This window comes from Octodon degus, unplaced genomic scaffold (genome assembly GCF_000260255.1).
Source record: "Octodon degus isolate 3935 unplaced genomic scaffold, OctDeg1.0 scaffold00108, whole genome shotgun sequence".
Classification (NCBI taxonomy): domain Eukaryota; kingdom Metazoa; phylum Chordata; class Mammalia; order Rodentia; family Octodontidae; genus Octodon; species Octodon degus.
Window position 1 is genome coordinate 1,550,893 of NW_004524684.1, and position 21,431 is coordinate 1,572,323.

Here is a 21,431-nt window from a genome sequence, read left to right on the forward strand (position 1 = left end):
CGTTCACTTTTTTTAAATCCAGTGTACATTCTTAAAAGGGAAAATTTATATACTGTTAATACAAAGCTTTGTAAGAAAGGGCTGCTAGCATGAACCCAGAAAGATGGGTGAATTTGGTGGAGGGACCCTTTTGAGCAGATAAAAAAAAGAGAATGGTAAAGAGTAGAATCATTAAGTAATGGAAGAAATCAGAAAAGAACATTTATAAATATTGTAGTGTAGCTCTTGGTGAATTTATAGGCATTAAGAGAACAAAGAGTTGATGGCAGTGGAGAAAATATTCCTAAAATTCATCTAGAAGCGGAAGATACCTAGAATAGCACAGGCAATCCTGGGTAACAAAGGCAAGGCAGGGGATACTACAAAACCTGACTTGAAAATATGCTACAAAGCTACTGTGATAAAATCAGCATGGTACTGGGAAAAAGTTAAATAAATAAAAAATAGACCTGGGGACCAATGGAACAGATTAGAAGATGTGTGCATAACTACTACAAACACACTCAGCCACCTTATCTTTGATAGAGGGGCGAAATGTGCTCACTGGAAGAAATACAATCTGTTTAATAAGTGGTATTGCCAAAACAGGCTCTCTGAATGTTGAAGACTAAAACTAGACCTAAGTCTATCACCAGGCACTAAACTAAAGTCAAAATGGGTCAAAGATCTACATATTAAAACAGAAATACTAAATTTACTGGAAGAGAAAGTAGGTAGAAATCTTGATGACATTGGAGTAGGCAAAGGTTTCATGAACAAAACCCAGACTGCATGGGAAACACTTCGAGGAATCAACTGTGATCTCATCCTATTAAAAACTTTCATACCTCAAAATAAATCATTAGAGTGAAAAGATACCCACAGAGTGGGAAAACGGTTTAGCTAACTGTTTCTCAGACAAAAGACATCTAGAACATAAATTGAAAAAAAAATCAGACCCCCCTCCCAATTCACAGATCTAATCCAAAAATGGGCGTCTGAGATGAATACTTCTCAGATAATACATAAGGCAAATAAATACATGAAAAACTGGTCAACATCATTGGTCATTAGAGATGTACAAATTCAAACAACGCTGAAATTTCACCTCAGCCCAGAAAGTATGGTTATCAGCAAGAAATCAACCAATAACAAATACTGGAGGGGCTGTGGGGAAAAAAGAACCCTTCTCCACTATTGATGGGAGTGTAAACTGATACAACCACTGTGGAAATTAGTGTGACGATTCCACAAAAAGTAGGATTAGAGGTCCCATTTAACCCAACTATTCCCCTTATGGGTGTTTTCCCAGAAATAAAAACATCATATCATAGCAATATACATGCATGGATGTTTAAGGCAGCACAATTTGTCGTAGCAAAATCTTGCAAACAACCCAAGTGCCCATCAACTGAGGAATGGATAAAAAAAGATGTGGCATTTAAACTTGAGACATTTATAGGAAAATGGATGTGACGAGTCCATACTTACAAGCGAAATAAACCCAGTCTGGCATGTGCAAACATTGTATTGTCTCTCTAGTATAAGAAGCTGAAAAACTAATCAAGACCCAAAATGTACAAAAGACATTGTGAAATGGAAAGAAATGTTCAAAAGGAAAGTAACTGGAATGGGAGGAAGGAGAAAAGAGAGGGAAGTGTGTGTGTGTGTGTGTGTGTGTGTGTGTGTGTGTGTTAACATAGACATGTTACTAGTTAGATCATTGAAAGCATATGTATATGCCTAAGGTGCTTGATCGGTTTTTCATGCCTGTGTCTTACTATGAGCAACTGCTTTGAAGACAATAATGCGTGGTGTACTGAACAATCTTGTTTTGAAATTTTATACCATTGTTTTATTATTTATTTTTCTTCTCTTTAAAATAAAAAAAAATACTTTAATCAGCCAAAGAAGGTTGATAATGTAGTGGTTCATGTTATTTGATTACAGGGAGTGTGCTATAAAGTCATTTAATTCCTGAGAGCTCCAGGGAACCATATAGCACATTAAGAAATATCGTCTGGTTCAGACTAGTCAAGGTGACAGTAGTGTTGTATTAATGGCCCTATCCCATTGCAAATTACCTAAGACCTAAAAGTTACCACTTCACAAAGTGACAAAGCCAGCATCATTTTGTCTAAGCTATTCTCTCGTAACATAAAATGGTAGCTGAGTGAAGTGACTCCATTCTATTCTAAAATAAGTTCAAAAAAGATGCTATATGGGGGCTGGAGAGATGGCTCAGTGGTCTAAAGCACCTACTTGAAACAAGCTTGGCAAAGCACAGGGACCGCGGTTCAATCCTCCAGCTCCACATGCCAGCCAGCCCCACCCCCTGGTGGGCTGAGCTGGCCACACACACACACACAATAAATAAATGTAATAAATAAAAATAAATATTTAAAAAAAAAGATGCTATATGAGTTTATATGTCGTGCTCTCACAGAATGGTTTAAGTGAATAATTTCCAGAATTACTCAGTTTGCAGAATTTGACTTATCCGGGTTTTGAAGACTAGGCGATTGACACCAGCATTGGGTCTGGTAAGGGCCTTACTGCCCAGGATTCAGGAGGCAGGTAGAAGGAGAAGGCAGCAAAGCCAGCTTAGTGCTGATTGCACTTTCTCTATGGTATTGATGATAGGGAGGAGCCCTTCAGGCCTAATCATCTTTTAAAGGCCCCAGCTCCTAAGGCAACATACTGGTGCTGTTAGGTGTGGTGCTGCACTCTAAGCCCAGCATTCTTCAAGGCTGAGGCAGGAGGCTCTGTTAAATTCCGGGCCAGCCTGGTCTACAAAATGAGACCCTATCTGAAAAACAGAAACAGAGAAACCTATCATTGACAACACCTGAATTTTGAAAGGAACAGAGAATTCTCTGGATCCAACATGACTCCATTGGGAGAGAATGCTAGAAAGCTGGTGCTTTGTTTCTTTGCCCATTTACCTTTGCTGTGTTTACTCTGATCTTTACCTATAATGAGCCACAGCGCTCTATTTGATTATATTTTTGACCATCATGGATACTTTAGGGAGTGGTGGTGGGGGTGTTGCCTGATTAATTTTATTTTGCATATTTTTTTCCTGATGGAAAAAAAACCCCTAAGATTTCCTTGTTGCAATTCAAGCTAACAAAGAAGTCAATTGAAAATGAAATGCTTTCAGGTATGTTATTTAGAACAAAGTGATATTACTTTAGATAAATTATATTATGTTACAGTTCACTTTGACTGGCTTTGTATCAGTGTGATGGTAAACCATAAAGATGGAATTTCAGCTCACATTTTATCCTCCCCAGTTATACAAACTATGCTGTCTCAACTTACTGAACATGTTAAAAATGTGATAGAAGAGTGTCGGTTCAGCCTGTGGTGTTCTGAGTGTGATGTTCACTATATCTAAAAGACATGCTGTACATTTTGAACATATAGGAGAAGCTATATGTAGTATGGTTGGGGAAAAAGAAATATAAGAAATTATATACATCAGTGAATTATAATCATTGACTGTGGCAGCAGTGGTAGATTTGGGGTAAAAGGTAGAGGCAAGAACCTATGGTACGTATGTTACTGTGTTACTGGGTTTTTTTTAAGACAAAAGATGCTAATGTATGAGTTTTTCCTAACCTAAAACCCTAGTGTTCAGCTTTAATCAAGGTTTGGCTCTTTGCATTAACTAAGCCGCAGTTGGGTTCTTGGTCTCATAAGAGCGAGGCTGATCTAGGATGTGCTTGTGGAATGTATGCTTCACTTGAAATGGGGTGTTGTTCTATTCACCACGGCATCTGTAAAAAGAAAAAAAATGTAGTGCCTGATGTGGGCTAGTTTAGGAGAGAATGTGAAAGTAGTCATCCTCGCGGAGGTGATTATTCATTCTGAATATTTTGTCATAAATATTTAACGTTTTGATGCCTCTCAGAGCTTATTGGTGACTTACAAAAGAGTTTTAGCAAAGTGCTGAAGAAAAAATTTCAAAGGATTCAGGAGTTAAAATGTATAGGTTTTTCTCTAAAAAGTTTGGTCTGTAGACCGCAGCTTTGTGGCTGCTACATCTAGCAAAAAATAATTTTTTTCCATACAGTGGTAAATAGTACTGACATGTTTTAAATTACAAAAGTGACTCTTGTGCTGTATTTTGCTTCTGCACAGATAATTTATTTTTTAAGTTGGAACTGAAGAGAATTGACGTTACTGTGATAATATGTTAATGCTAGAACTTGGTATTTTCCATTTTATTGTATGCTTATGTTACAGATTATGGAATACAATAAAGACTAAAAGGTGGGGGCCTGGCCCTAGCTCAGTCCTTTAAGTGGCTGCTTCCACAAAGCTGTCAGCCTCAGGTTGCTGGAGTTCGAACCTCACAACTCTCCCGCTGGCCAAAAGTGCCCTGAAGGCATTCGAGGAACAAAAAAAAAAAAAAAAAAAAGACTAAAAGGTTATAATGATTATATTTTCTTAAATCAAAATGCAGACATATACTAGATGAAGGAAGGTGTAGTTGGAAGCCACAATTTTGATACTTAGAATTTGGAATTTGTGAGTAATTACTGTGGGGACAAAGGGAAAAAAATATTTGAAGTTGGGATAGATTTGGAAAATCAATGTAACCTGAGTTTGCATGAATTACATGAAAGAAGGTGGAGGCCCTGTGAGTTGAAACTAAAATTATCAAACCTGTTGTATTTATTGTATTAGATACCTTCTCGGTAAAATTAGTATATATAAAATTTTATTCTAATTCAAATGTTATTCTTATATTTCCATAAAAATATACCTTCAAAGTCTAGAGAGGATAAATATGGATAAAATTTATAGATTTTTCCTCACTAAGAACAAGAGACTTTTTTAAAAGAAAAACAGTAATTTGTCTAGGCTGTCCAAAACAGAACACTGTCAAAAAAACAACCTATAGACTTGTTAATGTTAAATTATTTTTCTTTTAGTTTTTATATTTGCTGTATTCCTTTAAATATAAAATTTAAAGTACAGAATTTTGCTTTAAAAGCTCTTGAAATTAAGGATTATTACTGACCCCATTCAGAGAAGATGATAAAGCTAGATTAGGGAGAGCTTTGCTGCTGACTGATGGAACTGTGAATTGAATTCAAGCTTCTCTGCCTCAAAACTGTCATGTTGTACACTGGAAAATACTGGTCCCTTCTAATTTGCATCCATTTTCTTTGCATGTCACTGCCTGGGAAGACGTGGACAGGTTCATGGTGCTGTTTGCGGTGGGTTTGCTGATACTGGTTGGGAATAATAGTATTGAGGATGACACCTTCAGGAAATTCACATTCTAACAGGGCTGTGAGGTGTGCGTGAGGAATTGCCTAGATGAGACTTTCATGTGGAAGAAGTGGAGAGAGAGGAAGAAGCAGCTGAGGGAGCAGATGCTGGCAGTGTGTACCAGTACTAGTCTCAGGAAATCAAGATGATTTCTGTACTGAGGGCGTAGGAGGCAGGGACAGATGGAAGTAACTGAGGTATAGACATTATGAGGCACAGAAGAATTTTCTTAGCTAAAGTCCCTAAGATTGATTGGCCCTTACTCACTTTATTATCGGTTCTGACTTAGGCTGCAAATGAGAAATGCGTTTCTGAAAAAGAAAGGGTGAGTGAAGATAGGGAGGTGAATTTTGAAAAGCAGAGGAGCACATTTTGCAGTTAACAGAACACATTCCAGTTGTATGATTGAAAGTTCTTTGATTGTTTTAGGAGTACTTGTAAAACCTGCTAGTAGCTTTGTGCCTATCTTTATGTGTAAAGATTTAAGAATAGCCAGTTAGACATTATATAGTATGTGAGTGGGGAACAGTGTTTGTTTTGTCTTTTGAGGTAGAGACCTGCTAACTCAAGCTGTCCTTGAACTTTATTCACAATCTTCCCACCTTAGTAGCTGAGATTACAGACACACACTACCACTCTTAGCCTATCTATTGGGATTTTTAAAATTATTTTTATTTGGTTACAATGGAACTTAAAGGTCAGACTTAATTGATAGTAGGCTTGAGTGTCTTTTGTGACTGAGGACAATTTTTTGTGTCTAAAACGAGACAAATGAAGGCACTGAAGACTGGAGGGGTGGATTCTGGTCTCATAATAGCCCATGAAGGATCTTAAGTTTTGTTTATTTATTTATTTATTTATTTGAGAGAGAGAGAGAGAGAGAGAGAGAGAGTGTGGTGTGTGTGTGTGTGGCCAGCTCAGCCCACCAGGGGGCGGGGCTGGCTGGCATGTGGCGCTGGGGGATCGAACCGCGGTCCCTGATGCTTTGCCAAGCTTGTTCCAAGTAGGTGCTTTAGACCACTGAGCCATCTCTCCAGCCCAGGATCTTAAGTTTTGGCAATTTTTTTTTTTTTTTTGTGCCCCATCTTATTGCAAAAAGAATTCGACATAGTTTAATATCCATATCAGTTGTTTTCTCTGTTTATTTGTTCTAATTAATATTTGTTTCTATAATTGCCTTCTCAGTTCAGTGTCTGTTAAATAAGCACCTAAGAAGAAAATAAAAAATAGTTTAGATTTAGAGGTGGGCATACATACCTAGCAAGACTTTCTGATAAGAAGGCAGGCGAGATAAAGGAGTCAAAGTTGACTCTAGGGTCAGCTTGGGGCTGCGCAGATGTTTGTGATGCCCAGTGGCACTGAGTGGATAACCCAACAATTAGCCATTTTAGTTGGGGAGATTTAACAGACTTCACACAAACACATTCTTAGTGGCTTCAGTCCTTAAGTGAACATGAAACTGTTCTACCCTTGTAAGAACTCAAACACTAACTAACACCCAGGCATACCGTCTTGAAAGAGGGTTCATACTACTTTTGTCTCTTAGAGACCTTTGAGAACCAGTCTGTAGTTTCAGATCAGGGGAATACAATTATGTGTTTTTAAACATTAAGAGGAAACAATTTATCAGGAACTTTAAAACAAAGTGAGTATTAAATTCAGATTTTGTTTACATTAAAAAGTCTGGAGGTGATAGCTTTGTGGTAGGGCATTTTATTGTTTCTTGTGCACAAGACTAGTTTTAATCACCACTGCCAAAAACAACAACACTACAGAACTCCTTAATATTTTAAAACATTTCTGACTTGTCTGAGAAAAGACATTAAATTATTCTCAATTTCACCCGTTTTAATGTGATTTTCTTTGCATTAATATTGCTTTGTGAAGCTCAATAAAGTAGTCCAGTCTCTGCCATCAGTTTTATAGACAAATACTGAAAAGCTTTTTTATAAATGACAGTGATAGGTAAGAACTCTGGAGAGAGCTGAAGGGCAGTTAAGTGGAAAGATTCAAGAAAGGCTTCACAGAGGAAGTAACACTTTGGCCAGAATTCTGTTAACTTACACTAACTAACCAGCACAAATTGTGAAGCGAATGGCACACGGTGGAGGGTTGCTGGCAGCAGTGACGGTGCAGCCGTTCTTTGTGGCTAGAGGAGGACCCTGTGCTATGGTAGAACATTATGAAAAGAAGCTGGGAAATGGTCAGAGTGTGTGCAGAATATTGTATAATTACAGAATTGATAGTTCAGCTTTGAGGTGATAGACACACTAGAGATTTTGGAGTAAGGAACTAAAGTGTTGATAATGTGGGGTTTTTTAGGGCAGCGGAGTACTGGGATTGAACCCAGGCTATGTCTTTGGAGCTGCATCCCTAGCCCTTTATTACCATTTCTAAAATGTGGAGAGTTTTCCAGGTCGGACTCAGTTGTATGATCCTCCTGCCTTATCTTTAACAGGGCTGGTGTGGCAGGCACTAGAATCACCATACCCAACTGATAATAAAAATCTGACCATGACTTTATATTGTGGAGTTTATATTTAGTAGAGGAAATAAGGTGTGTTCTCTTTTATATACATATCAAGAGAAATAAATGGGACATGTTCTAAATCAGAATACATAGAAAAGTAAAAAGAACTGGAAAGAGGAAGTGATTTTTTGAATGAGGTGCAGGGTACTGTAAGGTGGTAAGGGTTCAGGATGGATGAGATTTAGAGGTGTTTGAGTGGGCTCACCATAAAGACAGAGAGGTGAGTGCTGGGTGAGCTTTTTCTAGGTAGAATATTGAAAAGCAGCTTTTCATGGTGATTTTTGGCAGTTACTGCTGGTGTAAGGTGCTACATGTCTAGACAGTGTTGGGTTGATTATTCTGGTGTTTTACTTGAATGTGTTAAGAAACTATTTCAGAGAAGAGTTTTGGCTTTCCTGTCTGCCATTCTTCAGAACCTTTTAATGCTTTTATTTAAGCCTTTTTGGATTTTTTAGCAGCCTGTGCTTTTTGCCTTCATTTGCTACTCAACTATGATCTCCCTGCTACTGTTCTTTGCCTTTGATAATTACATTTTTCTTTGTTCATCCCTAGTTCTCCCATTTCCTGCAAAAAAAAAAAATTCCAAAGTACTTTATTCTTTTTGAATTTCTTTTTTAAAACTTACGAGTCCATGTTTGTAATACATATTGGTCATATTACTGTTGGTATTGGTATACATACATCCCTTTCTCCTCACAGGCTTTCCAGCATTTGTTATTGGTTTGTTTCTTTTTACTTACTTTTGACACAGGGACTCACTGTAGTTCTGCTCTCCTTGAACTCACTAGTAGCCCAGGTAGGCCTTGAACTTATGGTGATCCTCCTGCCTCAGCCTTTCAAATAATGACATTACAGGTGTGTACCACTACACCCAGCTGTTGGTTGATTTCTTGATGATAGCCATTCTTTCCGAAATGAAATGGAATCTCATGTATTGTTTCAGTTTATTTCTCAGATGGCCAGGGGTGTTGAACATCTTTTCATATATTATTGGCCTTTTGTGTTGCTTCATCCAGGAAATGTGTATTTCAGATGCTCAATTTTGTCACTGGGTCTTTAAATGGGGGGAGCTCTAGCTGTTTTAACTTCTTATATGTTTTAGATTTTAGTCTTTCCTCTAAAGAGTAGTTAGCAAAAGCCTTTTCCCTCACTGTAGGTTCTCTCTTCACCTTTCTATAGGTTATCTTTTCTGTTAGTGGTTTCCTCTGCTATGCATGAAGCACTTCTTCCAAAATTATTTGGTACCTCTATAGAGAGCACAGAGGAACCTAAGGGATTATTGAAAATCAGCCTCAATCTACACGCTAATCAGTCAATGCTAGAAGCCTAGATACCTCGTACTAGTGGTTCTCAACACTTGATCACAGATAGCAGTAGCCGCAGCACCTGGGAACTTAAAATGCAAGATTTCAAGCATTTCCCCAGACATACTAAATCAGAAGCTAGGGCTAGGGCTTAGCCTTAGCATTGTCCTCCAGCTGACTCTGAAGCCAGCTAAGTTTGGTAAGTAAACTGTCTCACCGGATGCAAGTTCCAGGCAGACTGATTGGCCCAGAGTGTGGTACATAGCTCTTCTTGATCTTTGATCAAGGAAAGGTTATGAATGAATGAATGAATGAATGAATGAATGAATGAATGAATGAATGAATGAATGATTTCAGTAATGGACTCCAGTGATAGCTGACATTTATTGACTGGTTGTATGTGCCATGCATGCTCTTTGCTCAGTACACAGGAACCATCTCCATCTTCACACTGAGGCACTCAATGTTCCATATCACGTGACTGAAAGTAGCAGACTCAGAATTTTAATTGAAGCAGCCAACTGTAAACCTGACTTTTGTGACGGAGTTTAGGAAATTTCTACTTGAAGATACCTTTTTAGTACAGTTGGTTAAAACTTTGTTGCTGTCAATTTTTTATTTTTATTTATTTGATACAGAGTCTAGCTATGCAGTTCAAACTTGTAGTGATCCTCCTGTCTCAGCCTCCCCAGTGCTGGGATTACAGGTGTGTGTCACCACATCCAGTTTCAGGGCTGGTGTGGCTTGGTGCTGCATGAAGACACAGCATATGATACTGGGGGTTGAACTGGCGTCCTTGCACTTGCCAGGCAGGCGCTTAGACCACTGAGCTGTCTCCCCAGCCTTTGATGTCAGTTTTTTAAAAAGTAGAAAGCAAGGTTTTATATCTGCAATGGGTCTGAGAGTTTCATGTATATCACATATATGTGTGTGTGTTGCACTATACCACATACATGTATGATACTGTTTCAGTAAATATATTTCAGTACAGATTTGTAAAATGTAATGGCTAGATAAGGTAGAACTATTTAGGTAGACTTTTATTTGCCCAAGATGTTCTTCATTTTATTTAATTTTTTTCAATGTTTTTATTAAAATAACTTTTCTAAAACAAAAATAATAAGTAAGAGTGGTGTTGCTGTGCATTTTACATCTTCAGCATTTCACCCTGGAGCATGGGCTGCACTCTTAGGTCGGCATGGGCCTCACTGCTGCTGGCCTTACTTGGGAACTGCTGCAGGCAGAGGCTTCTTACAGCTGCTGTAGATAAATGTGCATTGTGAGCTTTGCTATTCTGGCAGTCATGTTCAGTTTATTCTGCAGTAACATTTCATTATTTTTTTCATTTTATGTATTTGGTGCAGGGTCTCACTACGCAGCTTGGACTCATAATGATCCTCCTGTTTTCAGCCTCCCCAGCACTGGGATTACAGGTGTGGGCCACTACTCCTGGACTCAAATCAGTGGCTCAGTGCGCCCCTGGGGCAGAGCCGGCAAGGCCTGCAGGACCCGGGATTAAACCATGGTCCCTGTGCTTGCCAAAGCAGACACTTAGTTCACTGAGTTATCTCGCCAGCCCTAACATGCTTTATTTTAAACTTAAGTATAATAAAGCATTCCATGGCATTCCAGCTTTTATAAAACTGGATAAATAAAAATTCAAATATCTATTCATGACATAAAAAGTGTTCTCAAGGTTCATTATATAGTAAAGTCATTTCACATAAAAACTTTGTACAGTTCTCAGTAACAATGTCTTTTCAGGTATCTGAGAAAAGAAAATAAAGGACCTGCTGAGTAGCTCAGCGGATTAAAGCACCTGCAAGCAGGTGCAGTGCCCAGAGGTTCAATCCGTAGTCTTCTGTGCCAGCCCCGCTCCTGGGGTGCACCGAGACAGCAGTTGAGACTGGGTGTGGTAGTGCACACCTGTAATCCCAGCTCCTGGGAGGCTGTGAACAGGCAGTTCACTATGAGTCCGATCTAGTAGTGAGATCCTGTACACCCTGTACCCTCCCCTAAAATACAAAAAAAAAAAAAAAAAAAAAAATGTTTAAAAAAGTCTTAGTAAAGTATTTGTGTTAATACAGAGTAATAGAATCATAAACAGTCTTTCTGACTCTCCCATTGTTTTACATGTAATTGTTTGAGGTTTGAAAAACAAATAGGCCGGGGAGATGGCTCAGTGGAATAAGTGCTTCCCTGGCAAGCACAAGGGCCTGAGTTCAATCCCCGGTTCCACCAAAAAACAAAAAGAAAAATAGTAAGGGCCAAGAATATAGCTCAGCAGCACAGTGCCTCCCTGCCAAGAACAAGGTCCTGAGTTCAATTTCTAGTACTAAAAACAAAAGCAAAACATGTAGTAACAAGTCCTTCCCATCTATTGCCCACAGCTACACATTTCTCTAATTGACACTTTTACTAATATCTTTCAGAGATATTTTACATGCATGTACAAGTAAATACAAGTGTATTTTAAGTTCTTGTAACACCGGTAGTAAGATATTGCATACATTGTTGTTATTTCTCTGCTTTTTGTACTTAATATGTATTTTTAATATGTTGCCATATTATTGTGTATAGACAGCTTCCTCTTTTGCTTTTCGAGTGTTCTATTTGACTGTATGAATGAACCAGATCTATTTAGCCCATCCTCTAGTAACAAGGTTTACGTAATTGTTTGCTGTTATACGCATTGTAACAATAAATGACCTTGTGCATATATCATTTCACCTGTGTCCACTTGATCTGGAGGGACAGACTTGTAGAAATACGCTTCCTGGCATGAGAGGTGGTATGCAGTTTTAATGATCAGATTTCCCTTCCTGGGGGGTTTGTACTCACGTTCTTTTTGGTCAGCGTAGCACAGACGTTTTGATGTCCACACCCCTCCTCAACAGCTTCACTTTTGGATGTAACCTCCACCCAGCACCTGTATGTGTTTTAAGGACTTTATTACCACAGGAAAAAGCATCATGTGTATAGGAAATTTTACTTTGGTGGTGTGCTTTGCAGAACAAGATTCTAATAAGTCTTCTCATCTTAAAAAAAAAGAAAAATAGGACTAGGGAGATAGCTTGGTGGTCTAAGCACCTGCCTGGCAAGCTCAGGGATCAAAGTTTGATTCTGGGTACCACATGCCATGCTGGCTTGGAACCAGGCGGTGATGACACACACCTATAATCCTAGTGCTGGGGAGGCTGAGACAGGAGCATCACTACAAGTCTGAACTGGGTAGTAAGACGCTGTATCCAATAAATACATTTTTTAAAAAGTTAATCATTCTGTGGGCATCTCTATAGTATAGATTATTTCAAGTACTTAATATTAAAAAGTGGTATAACAGTAGTTAAGACAAGATTCTTGTATTGAAAATCTCATTTAAAAAATACAGACCTAACATTCTTAGTCTCTTAAATATCAGCATCACAAGCAAAAAATAAAACAGTGGAAAAGACTTCTTTTTCATTCCTTTTATATTTAATAATTTGTTGAAGAGTAGAACCAGAATGCTTTCTATGTCTTTAAGCCTGAAAGAAAGTAGGCTTCTTTGAAATTAAATTTTAGCAATGTAGTTGAGTAGAATTCAGACAATTCACAATGTCGACTTTCAGTTCTTCTGAAAGCAGGAAGTGTATTACTGACACACAGAAATATTCCAGCCCAAAGAACATCCCTAATGCCATATGTGGTAAGAATTTGTCACTAACCCACAAACCACTTCTGTAATGCAGTGAATAAGCAGAATTGGTCTTTGTTGGACGTTTCCAGTCCAGTGTGAAAGAACCTTGTCTTGCAGCATCTTATAAGTAATTATTAGGTTATGCCTTTGGGAGAGCCTGGCACATCATGGGTGCTCGTGGTTTATTGCAAGAAGGAATAAAGAAACCTGTGCGCAGTTCTTTTAGGCATGACATTAAAGCTTGGCTAGGTTATTGACATCTTTAGTTAAAACAAGTTACCTGACTACATTAATGAGTGAGTTAAGTGTCCTGACTCAGCTTATGATATCTTTAAATAAGGATTCTTTTATTCTAGTTTTTTCATTATCACTCATTTGGATTATGTACTGATCTTAATGTTTGCACTTGTGCTGAAAAGAAATTATCTTTTAGGTTAATTAGTAAGTGATGGGAAAAATAAGAGCAAGCCGCAAATTAGTTATAAGGAAATGGGTCAGCAAATTTGATGAGGAGCTATTTGAGAATCATTAATATTTTAAGTATAACAATGTTTCTCTAAATTTGAATTTTATTTTCTTGTATTTTAAGCGATTAAGAAGATTGTCTACCAAGTATAGGACAGAAAAGATATATCCCACAGCCACTGGAGAAAAAGAAGAAAATGTTAAAAAGAACAGATATAAGGACATACTGCCATGTAAGTTTGAAATGCCCTTGGTGGAACAAATAGAAATGCAATTAGCCTTTTGTAGCCTAACCCCTTTTATCCTTCCTGAGTTTGATTAAGGAGGTAGTAATTAACCTATTTTTTCAAGGTACACTACAACATAATAATTTGCAATTGTGCTTGTTTTTCCTTTTGATAGTAGTTTTTTTGGTGCGCAGTTTTTTTCTTAAGCATCAGTTGCTCATAGTAAATTGATTTGAATACCAGAATTCTGAGAATGTCTTTTAAAGACTATCCAGGGAAGCTAATTGTATTAAATTTTATAAAATTGCTAAAAATTACTGGTTCATCTGTTACCTGTTCACAGTAAGAATCTTAATTAACTATGCATGAGAAAGTGGACCCCAAGATTCCCCTGACCCTTCTGTGTCAGCCATTCTCAGTGTTTCTGAGCTCATTCTTAGCAAACATGTCCTTGACAGGCATGCCAAGGGGCTTTTTCCATTGCTAGGTGCAGTGTTCTTTTCAGCGTTACTCTTTTCTCTTAAGTATTTTGACACTGTTGTCAGGGTCTGTGAAATTTCTCTTCTCCCATGATTGCTGTCTTCTATGTCATCTCCTCCCTGTCCTTCCTTCCTCTGTTCCTCACTGATTGTCTTTGTGTGTCTCTTTTTTCTGCAGCACTGAGGAGTGAATGCAGTGCCACCCTCATGCTAGGCAAGGGCACTACCACTGAGCTACATCCCTACCCCCTTCTAAACTTGAAACAAGGTCTTGCTAAATTGCCTAGGCTAGCCTCAAACTTGAGATCCTCTTGCCTCAGCTCCCCTAATAGCAGGAATTGCATGCAGGTACCGCCATGTGTGCCTGATCCTTCATTTCTCAGCTGTGAAATATATTGGCAGAATTAACAAGTAATAGGGAAAAGGTAGTGATGAAGAGCTCTGAGCAGAAGTTCACATCCTTGTTAGCTATAAGACACTGGTGTCATCGTCTGTGGGTCTGGATTTCCTCACTTGTAAAATAGAGACAATAATCATAGTTTGTAGGGTTGTTTCTAGTGTTAGACCTACCTAAGGATTTTATATTAGCCCAGCACAGTAACTGCACTCATTAAGTTTTTGCAAAATATTTCCTTAATATCTGTTTTATGTTTTAGTGCATTTAGGCTGCTATATCAAAAAAGTACTTTAGGGGCCAGCCAAATAGCTCAGCGGATTAAAGCACCTGCAAGCTGACGTAGGGGCCAGAGATTCAATCCCCAGACCTGCCATGCTGGCCCCACCTGGCACCCGGCACGCTGAGATGGGCGATTGAGACTGGGCGTGGTGGCACACCTGTAATCTCAGCTCTTGGGAGGCTGTAAATAGGTGGCTCACTAGGAGTCTGATCTAGTCCTGAGACCCTGAACACCCTGTAGACCCTTCCCTAAAATACACACACACACACACACACACACACACACACACACACACACACACAAAAGTACTTTAATTTGCATGGCTTCCTGATGACAAAAATATTTCTTAGAGTGCTAGAGCCTGAGAAATGAGGGGTCATGGTGCCAGCAGAACAGCCTGGTGCTTGGTAAGGGCCTCTCCCTAGCGCCCCTGTGTGGTAGGACAGATGCACTCTGTGTGCTTGTGAGGCCCCCAGTCACCTAAGGCCTTCCTCATGCTGTGGCTGAGGCTTGAACATCACACAGGCATTTGGGAGGGCAGGAGGGTTGCTGTGGGTTTCTGGACACTTCACTGGGGAAGATGGATCATCTGGAGGTGGCATTCTCTGGGGTTAGTGCCTGTGCTCAGATAGACCACTTCTTTTTCTGTCAGCTAGGGAGGTAAGTCTTAAATAGCTGCAGTTTCTATTTTTATGTGTTGCTTTATAAATTTTCATTAACTTTCACACAAAAGTTGCTTTTTTTTTTTCAATCTTTTATTTGTTTGGTATAGGGTCTCACTGTGCAGCTCAGACTCATAGTGATCGTCCTGTCTCAGCTTCCCCAGTGCTGGGATTATAGGCGTGCACCACTATTCCTGGTTTTGGTGGCCTGCACAGTGTGCCCAGAGTACTGGAGCTGGCACGGCGTGTGGTACCAGGGATTGAACCTGGATCCTTGTTATTGGCAGGCAGGAGCTTAAACTGCCACACTATCTCCCCACCCCCACAAAAATGTTTCGTGGTGTACTGTGTGCAGAAACAAAACTGGCAAGAGTCCCTGCACTCCTGTAGTTCATATTCTAGTCTTGGTGTTAAACAGTGGACACAAATTAGCATAAATCCCGCTAGGTGGTGATTAGTGCTGTTGAGGATGATACAGCTGGAGCAGGGACCCGGGAAAGCTGGCAATAGGAGAACAGTTTTAATAAAGTTAAGCTAGCCCCAGAAAAATAAAAGCACTGGTTTACCTTGCTTACTATTTTCTGGCATAAATGGGATTTTTATGGTAATCATCAAACAGAGCTATGAGACAAGTACTGTATATGCTGTTCTGCAGATGGGAAATCAAGAGACAGACACTAAATGACTTGTCAAGGTATTAATAGTTTGGAATGAGGGGCCGGGGAGATGGCTCAGTGGAATAAGCGCTTGCCTGGCAAGCTCAAGGGCTTGAGTTCAATCCCCCGTTCCACCAAAAAAAAAAAAAAAAAAAGTTTGGAATGAGAATTTTAAGTGAAGGCAGTTAGTTGATACACAAAACAGTGATTTTTCAGAGAGAGTGATTTTTCCCTTTAGAGTGGCAGCTTGACTGTCCTATCTGGGTTAGAGGTGTTCGTAGAGTCCAGGCACAGTACCACACATCCTTCATCACCTGGGTGCAGCCCACCACTTTGAGCAGAGGCTGCAGAGCTGTGCAGCTTGCCTTATAGCAGGGATGTGAGCCCTAGAGCCCCGCATCGGTCGGCTGCTGCTCTGGGCGCCTCATCACTGCGCTAAAGGCAAAGTGACAGCCTTTTATTTCTTTAGAATAATTAAGATTTGAGAAGTTGATTCCCAGTTTCTATTTTGATTCAGAAAATCACATTGAAAGTAGTATATTTATAAATACATATTTACTTACTGTTAGAACTAATTTATTAACTTCCTTTGTATGTTTAGTATGTCTAGTGTTTGTTTGCAAAAATATTTTTAAACAGCTTTGCTATCTGATGTACCTATTTAGAGTATATAATTACATGTTTTGGGGATTTTTTTTGTTTTGTTTGTTTCATTTTAGTAAATTTGTAGAGCTGTAAAACAGCATAACCAGTTTCAGGACATCCCAAAATTCTCCAGAAGATTTGTAAACATCAGTACCAGCAATTGCTAATCTGCTGTTTCTACAGGTTCTTCTTTTCTGAAATTTACTTATTTTTGGTGGAACTGGGGATTGAACTCAGGCCCTTGCACTTGCCAGGCAAGTGCTTATTCTACTGAGCTATCTCCCCAGCCCCCAGAAGTTTAATACAGACATAACTGTACAATATGTTATGCCTTACTTCTCTAACTTAGCACATTTTGGAGATCCATTTGTGTTGAATATATCAGTAGTTGATCCTTTTTGTTGTTGAGACATATTCATATTTCAGTGTATGGATACCCCACATTTTTTATCCATTCACCAGTTGATAAACATGAACAGTGCTGCTATATTTCTACGTGTCTGTGTATGTAAAATTTTGTTCATCTTGGATATATACTGGGAATGAAATTATTAGATCTTTGGAAGCTTACATTGTCCTTTTAAGAAGTTAGGGAACTGTACTTCATAGTGGCTGTTCCATTTTGTGTCTTCATTGATGGGAGGACCCTGCTTTGTCACATCCCCACCGTGACATACTCCATCAGGCTTTCACTTGCTTCTTTGTGTGAGGCTGCTCCTCTGCACATTGCCAGGTGGATGAAAGCAGAGTGCCTGCCCGCCCCAAATGTTCCTTGCACATCCACCTCTGCACCGCAGGGGCTGCTGGGTGTTTGCGTTATGCTGGCATTGGATGCTTTGGTTATAGCCATGTGGTGGCTGTCCTTGTAGTTCTCATTTGCACCTTTACTTGTGCTATTAGCCGTTTGTGTTTTCTGGTGAAGTCTGTTCATATCATTTATACATTAAAAAATTGTTTTTGGGTCAACAAGATAGCTCAGCAGTCTAAAGCACCTGCTTAGACAAGCTTAGGCAGGCGCAGGGGACCACGGTTCAATCCCCAGCACCACATGCCGCACCAGCCTTGCCCTCAGGGTGGGCTGAGCCAGCCAGCCAATAAATAAATAAATGAATAAGTAAATAAAATTGTTTTTAAATCTTATTGAATGAGGGCTAGCCCAATAGCTCAGTGGACTAAAGCACCTGCTTTGACAGAATACAGCGGCTGGCATTTGATCCTCAGTCTACCTTGCTGGCCCCGCCCCCAGGGTCCACTGAGATGGAGATTGAGACTGGGTGTGGTGGTACCCGCCTGTAATCCCAGTGCTTGGGAGGCTGAAAACAGGAGGATCACTCTACGTAGTGAGACCCTGTAGACCCTGTACCAAATACATTAAAATAAATAAATAAGTAAATCTTACCGAGTGATAGGCTAGACATTGTGGCACACCTGTGAGCCAGCCCAGCTACTTGGAAGGTTAAGCTGGAGGCTCATGAATTAGAGCCCAGCACAGGCAATTTATCAAGACCCAGACTTACAATAAAGAGGGCTGGGGAATACAGCTTCATTTAAAGCACCTCTGGGTTCAATCCCTAGGCCCACACCAGGAAAAAAAAGTTTCTTACTACATTGTCAGAGGTTCTTTTTTTTTTTTTTAAGTTGTCAGAGTTCTAAACTGCCCTGGCTACAGACGACACTCTGTTTGATCTAGATACCATCTGCCTTGTCTGCAAAAGCCAGGCTAGCCTTTATGAATCTGGGTATTCCCCCTGATTCAGTGTTAATTATGGCAGCTTTTATTTCTCAGAGCTAAGGTTTAGCTAATAGATCTTTTCCTTGGAGGTGATCATATTTATATCTTTTCTTCTTGCCTCCAGTTGTTAAGAGTTTGTTCAGGACAGGCGAGGGATGCTGTTTTACAGACTGTCACATGGCCAGTATTAATTTGTCTTTTTGGATTTGGACCCTTGGGAGATTGTAGAAGCAATTAGCAAAATTACAGAAACTTTATTTCTTAAATATTTAGCTTCTTTATGCTTAATAAGATCACCAGTGAAAACATTAAAAAATGTGTGATGTGCCCAAAGTAATGATGATTTTGGAATTCTTAATGTACTGAGCTCATATGATATAAGGCCAAAGTTACTATATTTGCCTGTGCTTCAGAGTGTTAATAGAGAGTTTTAAGTAACTTACTGAGTCAAACTTAGTATGTGATGTAGAATGCCCAAAAATCTTTTACTATTTTAATTTGCTTTCCCAGCCCCCACCTGTTGAGTTGGCAGTGATGACAGAAGACTGACAAAGACGCTAATTATTGAAGCTGGGTAGTAGATGCTGAACAATTCATTCTACGTTCTATTTTATATATGCTTAAACTTTTGCTTCTTAGAGAACTTTTTTTGTGTGCAAAATGAAAATTCCCAGCCTGCAGGTAGCCAGCCTGGCACACAGGCAGCCAGTCTGTCATGTGAGAACTGTGGTCTGTATTTGGATCCGTGATACCAAAAATATTTGTACAGAATGCATTGGTAAGCCTCCTGTTGTACTCTGCTTTGATATACTTTGAATAGAGACTGATAGGCCATGTGAGTAAGAAGAAATAATTGGGACTGCTTGTTGCTGGCACACATGGCAGGAAGGTTTGTATGATTACTTAACCATCATTAACATGTGTCTTAACAACTGAATATTCTCATTTACTAGAAGCAGCATTTTTTTGAGTATGTGTATTTTTTAAAGAAAGGAGGATATGTAGGATGAATGAAATAATTTGACAAAGCTTTGATAAACAAAATTCTTGGAAGCGCAAGATATGTACTTTTCATCAGGAGTCTAGTGTGTTTTGTATGTTTCTTACAAATTTCTAGATAAGATTTCATCAAAAGTAAATAAATTAATCAGCAGAACTGGACATTAGTACTCTGTATACAATTTGGACTAAGGAACCATAACTTATTCATGATAGTTGTCCTTTTAAGAGTTGGCCAAAGCTGGGGTGTAGCTCGGTGGAGAGCACTTGCTTAGCATGTACGAGGTCCTCCCTTTGGTCCCAGACCCTGAGGCAGGAGGAGGATGGCAGGTTTGAGGTCAGGCTGGGCAGCGCAGCAAGACCTTGTGTCAAAATAGAGCAACAAAAGCAGCTGAGGACGTAGCTCAGAGTGAAGCACACACCTGATATGCACAAGGCCCTGTACTCAGTTCCCAGTACTGCAAGAAAAAAGTTAACGTTTTGCTTATATTCTTAACCTTATGTATACTTCATTAGTAAGTACATGAGTGCTAGCCTGACATAATATATATAGTTTTTCTCTTTTCCTTGTAGTTGATCACAGCAGAGTTAAGTTAACTTTAAAGACTCCTTCTCAAGATTCAGACTATATCAATGCAAATTTTATTAAGGTATGTATTAACTTTAAGTGATATTTTTTGTAATTTTAGTAGCATCCTATATACCAGTTTTAGTAAAGCTTTCTAAGTTGCCCAGACATGGTCTCAACAACAAAAGGAGGGGCTGGGGAGATGGCCTGAGTTCAATCCCCGGTTCCACCAAAAAAAAAAAAAACAGCAAAAGGAACAAAAAAATAAATCTCTGCCTCACACATTTTCTTGTGCTTTCCTCTCTGTCTTCAGACTCATACAGGCATGCAGGTTTTGCTTAGTTTTATAATTCCAGAGATGTTTTTCTGTTTTGCTTATTCTTTTCCATTGAAGGCCTGTAAATACTCTGTTAAAACTTCACCTTCTAAATGACCTCTCGAATTTAGGAACATGAATGGGCCCGATCATACCCTGTTGTTGAACCATGCAGCTTTTTTCTTGATAGCAGTTATCGCAGAAAATCTTTGTTCTTTTGAATAGTTTTTCAGGGTGAGTAGGGCTAGATTTACTGGGAAATACCCACTTCAAATTGTAGAACATAACAGACTTTTGGAAATTTTTACTTCTGTATTTTAAGTGAGAATGACATCCACGCATAAATACAGTTGTTTTGTTTTGCTTTGGTTTTGTGAGACAGGGTCTCATTATGAAGTTCAGGCTGGCCTTAAACTCACTATGTAGCCCACAATGGCCTTGAACTCCTCCTGCCTTTGCTGTCTTCCTCCTCAGCCTGTAATCCAGGTTTTGGGATTACAGGCATGAGTCACGATGGCCAGCTTTAAACACCTGCTTTTAAAGATAAATTTGATTACCCTTTGACCAAAGTAGGGAAGTTGTTACATAGTTATCAATAGAAAGTGACACTACCAATGCATTTGCTTGAGCCAAACCAGAGGTATTAATTTGTTCTGTAAGCTTGTTGATTTTTAATTTAATTATACAGTAGTATTAATTCAAGTTAGTATTTGTATTTAAGCATCACAAAGTTTTTTTGACAGTGTGACAAGATTTTGAGGTAGTAATAATTTATGTGTTGAAGTCACTGTTTTTATTAATACTGAACAGTCATGATTGCAAAAATAAATTTTTAGGTAGTTTATTGTAATTGCAGCAGAAACCAAAATTAAAAAACAAATACTACTGTGAATAGGTAATTTGCTGTTTTAGGAGTTGTCAACATTCACATTCTTTCCTAAAGGATATGTTAAAGTTCTAGTTTTTAATTATACTTAATGGCACTGATTCACCATGTGACTTTCTGTACTGATGTTGATTGTAATCAGCGTGTTTGGTCTGTTGTTGGTTTGTTATTTCAGAGCTTCATAGTAGTTTAGTAAACAAAAAGTTGAATGGATAATTAAAGATAGCAATGGAAGAAAGTAGCTAAGAGGAAGCTTCAATGGTTGTAATATTATTTTTAGAATCAGAGCACGCTTTTGTATTTCTGCTCCTATTGCTTTGCCAATACCAAAAGGTATTGGG

General features: G+C 38.9%; 1 protein-coding gene across 1 annotated transcript in view; it reads left to right on the forward strand.

The window, feature by feature from the left end:
• Positions 1 to 13,363: 13,363 nt before the first annotated feature.
• The window catches only part of Ptpn12 (protein tyrosine phosphatase, non-receptor type 12), a 51,669-nt gene continuing 43,601 nt past the window's right edge, over positions 13,364 to 21,431 (forward strand). Inside the window, exons 1-2 of the mRNA XM_004639249.2 lie at positions 13,364 to 13,476; positions 19,894 to 19,970. The gene's annotated coding sequence lies outside the window, so the exon portion shown is untranslated. The remainder of the gene's footprint in view (positions 13,477 to 19,893; positions 19,971 to 21,431) is intronic.